Source organism: Cetorhinus maximus, unplaced genomic scaffold, assembly GCF_964194155.1.
Source record: "Cetorhinus maximus unplaced genomic scaffold, sCetMax3.hap1.1 HAP1_SCAFFOLD_680, whole genome shotgun sequence".
Classification (NCBI taxonomy): domain Eukaryota; kingdom Metazoa; phylum Chordata; class Chondrichthyes; order Lamniformes; family Cetorhinidae; genus Cetorhinus; species Cetorhinus maximus.
Genome location: NW_027596622.1, coordinates 131,826 through 141,884, shown reverse-complemented (window position 1 = coordinate 141,884; position 10,059 = coordinate 131,826). Strand labels below are relative to the sequence as shown.

General features: G+C 50.4%; 2 pseudogenes; one reads left to right on the top strand and one right to left on the bottom strand.

The window, feature by feature from the left end:
- Positions 1–3,877: 3,877 nt before the first annotated feature.
- Positions 3,878–4,051, bottom strand: LOC144674495 (U2 spliceosomal RNA; annotated as a pseudogene).
- Positions 4,052–9,491: 5,440 nt separating this feature from the next.
- Positions 9,492–9,671, top strand: LOC144674488 (U2 spliceosomal RNA; annotated as a pseudogene).
- Positions 9,672–10,059: the final 388 nt, after the last annotated feature.

Here is a 10,059-nt window from a genome sequence, read left to right as displayed (position 1 = left end):
GTGCTCACGTTTCTTCTTCCAAAAGGTACACAGAGAGAGCTCTGTGATCAGCAGCCTGAAGGGAGAAGACAGCTCAGTAAAGTCATCGCAGTCCGACATTTTGAGGATCAGCAAATCCTTTTATGTCGGATTGTATGATGTGATGCCCACAGACAGTACGGAGTCCCAGTCCTTCCTGTCCACCATTACAAAGGGCTTTGATAACAGTACATGGGAGAGTCTGGACAAACATGGTGGATGTGCTCTCCAAAATGGGATTTGGGGAGGGAATCCGCAACACGCCTGGAGTCTCACCCCCTCTGCATGTTGCCCTCGAGGTGGCTGTGGTGGGGACAAGATCGTTGTTCACATCCTTGTGGATTGTGCCTTTGCAAAGAAGGTCTGGAGAGAGATTTTTTTTGCAAAAATATACTTTATTCATAAAATATCTTCAATCACATTCCAAACCATTTCAAAAACACCATTACAAGGGTACAATCCAGGTTAAACTTTTACAAAATGTATCACCAGGTGCATCAGTACAAACAATATTACAATCATTTACAGCCTTTCATTTTGAGCTGTACAGCCCGAGGGGCTCTAAACAGTTCCCAGTCTCTCGGTGCGCTGTAGCACAAAAGGTCTTAGACAGCGACCCTTCCCCATTGTGCCTTTGCGGCGGCTGCCCCAAGCTTTAGTGCGTCCCTCAGCACGTAGTCCTGGACTTTGGAATGTGCCAGTCTGCAACACTCAGTCGGGGACAACTCTTTGCGCTGGAAGACCAACAAGTTTCGGGCAGACCAAAGCGCGTCTTTCACCGAGTTGATGATCCTCCAGCTGCAGTTGATGTTCCTCTCGGTGTGTTCCCTGGGAACAGCCAGTAGAGCACAGAGTCCTGTGTCACAGAACTGATCGGGATGAACCTCGACAGAAACCACTGCATCTCTCTCCAGACCTTCTTTGCAAAGGCACAATCCATAAGGAGGTGAACAACGGTCTCGTGCCCAACACAGCCACCTCGAGGGCAACATGCAGAGGGGGTGAGACTCCTGGCGTGTAGGAAGGATCTGACCGGGAGGGCGTTTCTCACCACCAGCCAAGCTACGTCTTGGTGCTTGTTGGAAAGTTCTGGCGATGAGGCATTTTGCCAAATGACTTTCACAGTCTGCTGGGGAACCATCCGACAGGATTCTCCCTTTCTTTTTCCCGCAGGGCCTCTAAGACGATATGTGCCGACCACTGCCTGATGGACTTGTGGTCAAAGGTGTTTCTCTGCATACATTTTTCCACCAGGGACGGGTGGTACGGCACGGGCCAACTACTTGGAGCGTTCCGCGGCAGCGTGGCCAGACCCATCCTTTGCAACACTGAGGACAAGTAGAACCTCAACACATAGTTACACTTGGTGTTTGCGTACCAAGGGTCTACGCACAGCGTGATGCAGCCGCACACAGTTTGAGGGCATGTTGGGAATGTATTCTCCCCCTTTATCCAGAGGCTTGTACATCGCGTTCCTGCTGACACGATCCATTTTCGACCTCCAGATAAAGCTAAAGATGGCTCGGGTGATCGCCATCGCGCAAGAGTCTGGAATGGGCCAGACGTGCGCCACGTACAGGAACAGCGAGAGTGCCTCACACCTGATGACCAGGTTCTTACCCGCAAATGAGAGGGAGCGTCGCTCCCACATGCCCACTTTTCTTTCCACTATTGATACTCGCTCTTTCAAGTTTCTAACACATGCCTCGGTCCCTCTGAACCATATCCCCAGCACCTTCAGGCCGACAGCCCTGACGGTGAAGGGGACAAAGGATCGGTCAGCCCAGTTCCCAAAGAACATGGCCTCGCTCTTCCCACGATTTACTTTGGCTCCCGAGGCCAGATCGAACAGGTCGCAGACCTGGATCAGTCTGCGCACCGACAGCGGATCCGAGCAGAAGACAGCGACATCGTCCATGTACAGGGCGGCGTTGACCTGAGTGCCTCCACTGCCTGGGATTGTCACTCCTCATATGCCCGGATCCTTCCTGATGGACACAGCAAAGGGTTCTATGCAACTCACAAACAGGACAGCGGAGAGAGGGAAGCCCTGCCTGACTCCTGATTTAATCGGAAAGCTATCTGATTCCCAGCCATTGATTGAGACTGCGCTGTTAGTGTACAGCAGTCGGATCCAATTGGGTTTTGAAACATGTACATGTTGGAAAGTAAAGAAAGCTTCGCTGTCCTTCACCGTCACCCGAACGGTGTTACGTACCCCATGATATGGGGCTCGACTGGTTATAGCCATTGCTTCACGACTACACTTGATCTTTGCCAAAAGGCCGAGAAGCGATTCCATTTGCCTTCCTTGTTACCTGCTGTACCTGCATACTAGCTTACAGCGATTCATGCGCGAGGACACCCAGATCCCTCTGTGCTGAAGCATTTCTGAAGTTTCTCTCCATTTAAATAATAAGTCACCTTTTTATTCTTCTGACCAAAATGGATAACCTCACACTTATCCACGTTAAACTCCATCTGCCAAATTTTGCCCCATTCACCTAACCTGTCCAAATCCATTTGTAAATTTCTTATTTCTTCATTGCAACTTACTTTCCCACCTATTTTGGTGTCATCTGCAAAGTTAGCTATAGTACCTTCTACCCCTGAATCCAAGTAAATAGTTGGGGCCAAAGGACCGAACCCTGTGGCACCCCACTAGTTACAGCTTGCCATCCACAAAAGACCCATTAATCCTGACTCTCTGCTTTCTGTTGGTTAGCCAATCCTCTAGCCAAGCTAATATATTACCCTTAGCTGCGTGTGATCTTATCTTGTGTATTAATCTTTTGTGCGGCACCTTATCAAATGCCTTCTGGAAGTCCAGACATGCTACATCTACAGGATCCCCATTATCCACTTTGCTTGTCACATCTTCAAAGAACTCCAGCAAATTAGTCAAACACGATTTACTCTTCGTAAAGCCATGCCGACTCTGACGGATTGCAATTTGACTTGCATTTTAGGAAGGTAGTGAAGGCATTGGAGAGAGTGCAGAAGAGGTTTACGAGTTTGGTTCCAGGGGCGAGGAAGTTGAGTTATGAAGTAAGATTGGGGAAGCTGGGAATGTATTCCTTGGGGAAAAGAAGTCCGAGAGGAGACTTGATAGAGGTATTGAAAATCATGAGGGGTCGGGAGAGAGTAGATAGGGAGAAACTGTTTGCACCGGGGAAAGGATCGAGAAGGAGAGGGCACAGGTTTAAAGTAACTGGCAAAAGAAGCAAAAGTGACAGGAGCAGCGAGTGGCCAGGGTCTGGAATGCACCGCCTGATAGCGCGGCGGAGGCAGGTTCAATTGAAGAGGGAATGAGATGATTATTTGAAAAGAAAGCATGTGCCGGGTTACGTGGAGAAGGCAGGAGAAAGGCACGAGGTGAAATGTTCATTGGGAGAACTGGTGCAGGCACGACGGGGGGAATGGGCTCCTTGTGCAATGTAAGGATTGTGTGAATGTGGATGTAGAGGTTTCGGAGTAGCTGTGTAAAGTGTGTGAGGTTTGAGGTGTGAGTTTTGATTGTTGCTGTATCAGCAGCAGCGGCAGCGGCAGCAGAGAGCTGGTTTAAAATGTTGTGAGGCGAAAGGTGCAGCTGAGAGAGTGTTTGAGAGGTGTATTTGCAAGTGAAAGATGTTTTTATATGAGTGAGGTAGAGTGTTTGTGAGATGAGAGTGCTGTCTGTGAGTGTTGGGTGAGCGTGCATGTTTTTTGTGTGTAGCTGCTGCGGGTGAGTGAGTGAGTGAGAGAGAGAGAGAGAGAGAAAGAAAGAAAGTTGGGTTTTGGAACATGTACATGTTGAAAAGTAAAGAAAGCAGATGTTTGTAAGAAAACTATTTTTAGCATTGAAAATCCCCTGGAAAGGGGAGGGTGCACCGTTCCCAGAGATACTGCAATACCGGGTCGATGCGTGGAGTGGACGGAGCAAGCCCCTATTCCATCTCCCTGCTCCAAAAATCAATTTAATATATGGTCCCCAGATAAGGGACGTATCAGATATTAAACTGATAAGAACAGATTTTTTTTTTTGTAAAAATATACTTTATTCATAAAATATCTTCAATCACATTCCAAACCATTTCAAAAACAACATTACAAGGGTACAATCCAGGTTAAACTTTTACAAAATGTATCAGCAGGTGCATCAGTACAAACAATATTACAATCATTTACAGCCTTTCATTTTGATCTGTACAGCCCGAGGGGCTCTAAACAGTTCCCAGTCTCTCGGTGCGCTGTGGTAGAAAGGTCTTAGACAGCGACCCTTCCCCATTGCGCCTTTGCGGCAGCTGCCCCAAGCTTTAGTGCGTCCCTCAGCACGTAGTCCTGGACTTTAGATTGTGCCAGTCCGCAACAATCGGTCGGGGACAACTCTTTGTGCTGGAAGACCAACAAGTTTCGGGCAGACCAAAGCGCCTCTTTCACCGAGTTGATGATCCTCCAGCTGCAGTCGATGTTTGTCTCGGTGTGTGTCCCTGGGAACAGCCCGTAGAGCACAGAGTCCTGTGTCACAGAACTGCTCGGGATGAACCTCGACAGCAACCACTGCATCTCTCTCCAGACTTTCTTTGCAAAGGCACAATCCACAAGGAGGTGGACAACGGTCTCTTCCCCACCACAGCCACCTCGAGGGCAACGTGCAGAGGGGGTGAGCTTCCTGGCGTGTAGGAAGGATCTGACGGGGACGGCCTTTCTTACCACCACCCATGCCACGTCTTGGTGCTTGTTGGAAAGTTCTGCCGATGAGGAATTCTGCCAAATGACTTTGACAGTCTGCTCGGGGAACCATCCCACAGGGTCCACCCTCTCCTTTTTCCTCAGGGCCTCTAGGACGTTACGTGCTGACCACTGCCTGATGGACTTGTGGTCAAAGGTGTTTTTCTGCATAAATCTTTCCACCAGGGACAGGTGGTACGGCACGGTCCAACTACTTGGAGCGTTCCGTGGCAGCGTGGCCAGACCCATCCTTCGCAACACCGGGGACAGGTAGAACCTCAGCACGTAGTGACACTTGGTGTTTGCGTACTGAGGGTCTACGCACCGCTTGATGCAGCCACACACAAAGGTGGCCATCAGTATGAGGGCGACGTTGGGCACGTTTTTTCCCCCTTTATCTAGAGGCTTGTACATCGCGTCCCTGCGGACACGATCCATTTTCGACCTCCAGATAAAGCGGAAGATGGCTCGAGTGATCGCCATCGCACAGGAGTCTGGAATGGGCCAGACCTGCGCCACGTACAGCAACAGCGAGAGTGCCTCGCACCTGATGACCAGGTTCTTACCCGCAAAGGAGAGGGAGCGTCGCTCCCACATGCCCAGTTTCCTTTTCACCATAGCCACTCGCTCCTTCCAGTTTCTAACGCATGCCCTGGTCCCTCCGAACCATATCCCCAGCACCTTCAGGCCGTCAGCCCTGACAGTGAAGGGGACAAAGGATCGGTCAGCCCAGTTCCCAAAGAACATGGCCTCGCTCTTCCCACGATTTACCTTGGCTCCCGAGGCCAGTTCGAACTGGTCGCAGATGTGGATCAGTCTGCGCACCGACAGCGGATCCGAACAGAAGACGGCGACGTCGTCCATGTACAGGGAGGCTTTTACCTGAGTGCCTCCACTGCCTGGGATCGTCACTCCTCTTATGCCCGGATCCTTCCTGATGGACTCGGCAAAGGGTTCTATGCAACACACGAAAAGAACAGGCGAGAGAGGACAGCCCTGCCTGACTCCAGATTTAATCGGAAAGCTATCTGTTTCCCACCCATTGATTGAGACTGCGCTACTGATGTTAGTGTAGAGCAGTTGGATCCAATTTCGAATTCCCTCCCCAAACCCAATTTTGGAGAGCACATCCCCCATGTAGGTGTGCGATATTCTGTCAAAGGCCTTCTCCTGATCCCAGCTGATGAGGCAGGTATCCACACCCCTGTCCTGTACATAGGCAATCGTATCCCTGAGCAGTGCCAGGCTGTCAGAGATCTTCCTGCCTGGCACAGAGCAGGTCTGGTCAGGGTGAATCACCAATTCCAGAGCGGATTTGACCCGATTGGCGATGACCTTGGACAGAATCTTATAGTCCACATTCAACAGTGAAATGGGTCGCCAATTTCTAATTTCCTCCCTTCCCCCCTTGTGCTTGTAGATGAGGGTGATGATGCCTTTCCTCATGGATTCTGACATACTACCGGCCAGGAGCATACTCTCGTACACTCCTAGCAGGTCTGGGCCGATCAAGTCCCACAGAGCCCAATACAACTCCGCCGGCAAGCCGTCGCTTCCGGGAGTTTTACTCTTCTCCATGGACTCAAGGGCCTTAGTCAGTTCATCAGGAGTTAGCGGTTTGTCCAGGCTCTCCCGCGTACTGTGGTCCAAGACCTCCGTGATAGAGGACAGGAAGGACTGGGAGGCCGTGCTGTCCGTGGGCTTCACGTCATACAATCCGGCATAAAAGGATTTGCTGATCCTCAAAATGTCCGACCGTGATGACTTTACTGAGCCGTCTTCTTCCTTCAGGCTGCTGATCACAGAGCGCTCTCTGTGTACCTTTTGGAAGAAGAAACGTGAGCACGTCTCATCCTGCTCCACGGAGCGGACTCTGGAACGGAAGATGATCTTGGAGGCCTCCGAGGCAAAGTGCGAGGCTTGCTGGCCCTTCACCTCTTGGAGCTCCTCCTTGACATCGACCCCCATCGACCGCAGCCGGAGCAGATTCTGCATCTTTTTCTGTCACGTCATTTTCGCCCGACCATTTGTTTTGTCGCCACCAAATTACTCGCGCCATTTTTAACCCCACATTTGCCCACTCAAAAATCTCTCTCAAACCCCCATGTAACTCCCAACCCACCATCACAACAGTCCCCCGACTCCCAGCAGCGCCCTCCACCCCCTACCTCTCTGGACTTTTGTGTAAATACAAACTCATATCAGTCAGCTATTAACTCATATGCATTCACCATTTAAAACATGTAGCAGCGACCCCTCACTACTTCAAACATGAACAAGCACCCTGTCCCCATGTTCATTCTAATTACCCCCCTCCGAAACGAACAGCAGCCTCCCTCCCCCTTGATCAGCCCCCTCTGTCACTCCTACCTTCTGAAACTCCTGCCTCCTCTCCCCATGTGTAAAGTCTTTCCCTGCCCCTTCTGCAGCTCACTTCCCCTGCTGTGGGTCCATCAATTCACCTGTGATTATTCCTTGAAGACTTAAATAGCGCAAAGCGAAGAAATAAACAGAAAGAAAACTGGAGAAAGGCAGATAGAAATCTAAACCCTCAGTAAAATGACCACCGGCAATCCCGTTTAACCGTCAGAATGATCGCACAGCCCAAAATACACGCATTATCCCTGAATTATAACAAGATTTTAGGCAGCTTCACATTAGGACTTTTCATTTCCTCTTGTGGGGCTCCTGTTCCTCACGCACCAGAGGCTAACATGTAAGTTTTAGATTGCAAGGCCGGGCTACTTTAACCCCAGGATTATCTTTTTGAAACTCCAGGCCTGCAGTCCAACAGGAACTGGTTAACCGGAGCCACCGAAAACCAGGGTCCCGGAGAGGAAATGAAATCTCAGGGTAAGAAACCGACACAAACTCACGTGGGCCCATGGGGCGCAGCCTTGGAGAAGGTCTCAGTCCGTCCCCTCTGGAGGAAGCTCCTGAAGAGGAAGAGTCCTTGTCCCGATCTGGATCTTCAGATTGCAAGTTTCAAAATAAAAATTCCTTGAGGGGTGGGGGAGAAAATTAATTTCATTAAAACAGAAAGCAAAGATCATTTTCAAACAAAATAGCACAAGAGCCAATGATTCACTCTCAGTTGCAACTCAGCAACATTCAAATACAAACAAGTCAAAAAGTTATAAAGCAGATTGAGACAGAGGGAACACACACACATTAAGCCAGAGTGGGGACTAGCTCCGCACTCTGGAGGCGGTCTTCGGATTGGGTTCCTAGCCAGGTATACTCTGAACGAGCAGTTTGCAGACTCCACCCCTGGCATGTTGGGAGGTCTTTCAATCTGCTCCCCAGGAGGCCTGTCCATTGATATGTTCAGACAAGGCCATGTTCTTCGGGAACTGGGCTGACCGATCCTTTGTCCCCTTCACCGTCAGGGCTGATGGCCTGAAGGTGCTGGGGATAGGGTTCGGAGGGACCGGGACATGTGTTAGAAACTGGAAGGAGCGAGTGTCTATGGTGGAAAGAAAAGTGGGCATGTGGGAGCGATGCACCCTCTCCATTGCGGGTAAGAACCTGGTCATCAGGTGTGAGGCACTCTCGCTGTTGCTGTACGTGGCGCACGTCTGGCCCATTCCAGACTCCTGCGCGATGGCGATCACTCGAACCATCTTCCGCTTTATCTGGAGGTCGAAAGTGGATCGTGTCCGCAGGGACGCGATGTACAAGCCTCTAGATAAAGGGGGGAAAAACATGCCCAACATCGCCCTCACACTGATGGCCACCTTTGTGTGTGGCTGCATCAAGCGGTGCGTAGACCCTCAGTACGCAAACATCAAGTGTCACTACGTGCTGAGGTTCTACCTGTCCCCGGTGTTGCGAAGGATGGGTCTGGCCACGCTGCCGCGGAACGCTCCAAGTAGTTGGACCGTGCCGTACCACCTGTCCCTGGTGGAAAAATTTATGCAGAGAAACACCTCTGACCACAAGTCCACCAGGCAGTGGTCGGCACGTAACGTCTTAGAGGCCCTGCGGGAAAAGGAGAGGGTGGATCCTGTGGGATGGTTCCCCGAGCAGACTGTCAAAGTCATTTAGCAGAATGCCTCATCGCCAGAACTTTCCAACAAGCACCAAGACGTAGCTTGGCTGGTGGTGAGAAAGGCCCTCCCCGTCAGATCCTTCCTACACGCCAGGAAGCTCACCTCCTCTGCACGTTGCCCTCGAGGTGGCTGTGGTGGGGAAGAGACCGTTGTCCACCTCCTTGTGGATTGTGCCTTTGCAAAGAAAGTCTGGAGAGAGATGCAGTGGTTGCTGTCGAGGTTCATCCCGAGCAGTTCTGTGACACAGGACTCTGTGCTCTACGGGCTGTTCCCAGGGACACACACCGAGACAAACATCGACTGCAGCTGGAGGATCATCAACTCGGTGAACGAGGCGCTTTGGTCTGCCCGAAACTTGTTGGTCTTCCAGCACAAAGAGTTGTCCCCGACCGATTGTTGCGGACTGGCACAATCCAAAGTCCAGGACTACGTGCTGAGGGACGCACTAAAGCTTGGGGCAGCTGCCGCAAAGGCGCAATGGGGAAGGGTCGCTGTCTAAGACCTTTCTACCACAGCGCACCGAGAGACTGGGAACTGTTTAGAGCCCCTCGGGCTGTACAGATCAAAATGAAAGGCTGTAAATGATTGTAATATTGTTTGTACTGATGCACCTGGTGATACATTTTGTAAAAGTTTAACCTGGATTGTACCCTTGTAATGTTGTTTTTGAAATGGTTTGGAATGTGATTGAAGATATTTTATGAATAAAGTATATTTTTACAAAAAAAAAAAAAAAAATCTGTTCTTATCAGTTTAATATCTGATACGTCCCTTATCTGGGGACCATATATTAAATTGATTTTTGGAGCAGGGAGATGGAATAGGGGCTTGCTCCGTCCACTCCACGCATCGACCCGGTATTGCAGTATCTCTGGGAACGGTGCACCCTCCCCTTTCCAGGGGATTTTCAATGCTAAAAATAGTTTTCTTACAAACATCTGCTTTCTTTACTTTTCAACATGTACATGTTCCAAAATCCAACTTTCTTTCTTTCTCTCTCTCTCTCTCTCTCTCTCTCTCACTCACTCACCCGCAGCAGCTACACACAAAAAACACGCACTCTCACCCAACACTCGCCGGCAGGGCCGGCAGCAGATTGGACGCTACGTCCAGATCCCTGATGGAAACAGTTAAGGATGCCAAGCTGCACGACGTCTTCAGCAACCCTGCAGACGGAGCGCAGCGTAGATACACCTGGTCGCGGCCAGACGGGTCCATTCGTTCCAGGATAGACTTCCTGTTTGTGTCCCGTGCATTCACAGTCAGATCCACCGAGGTC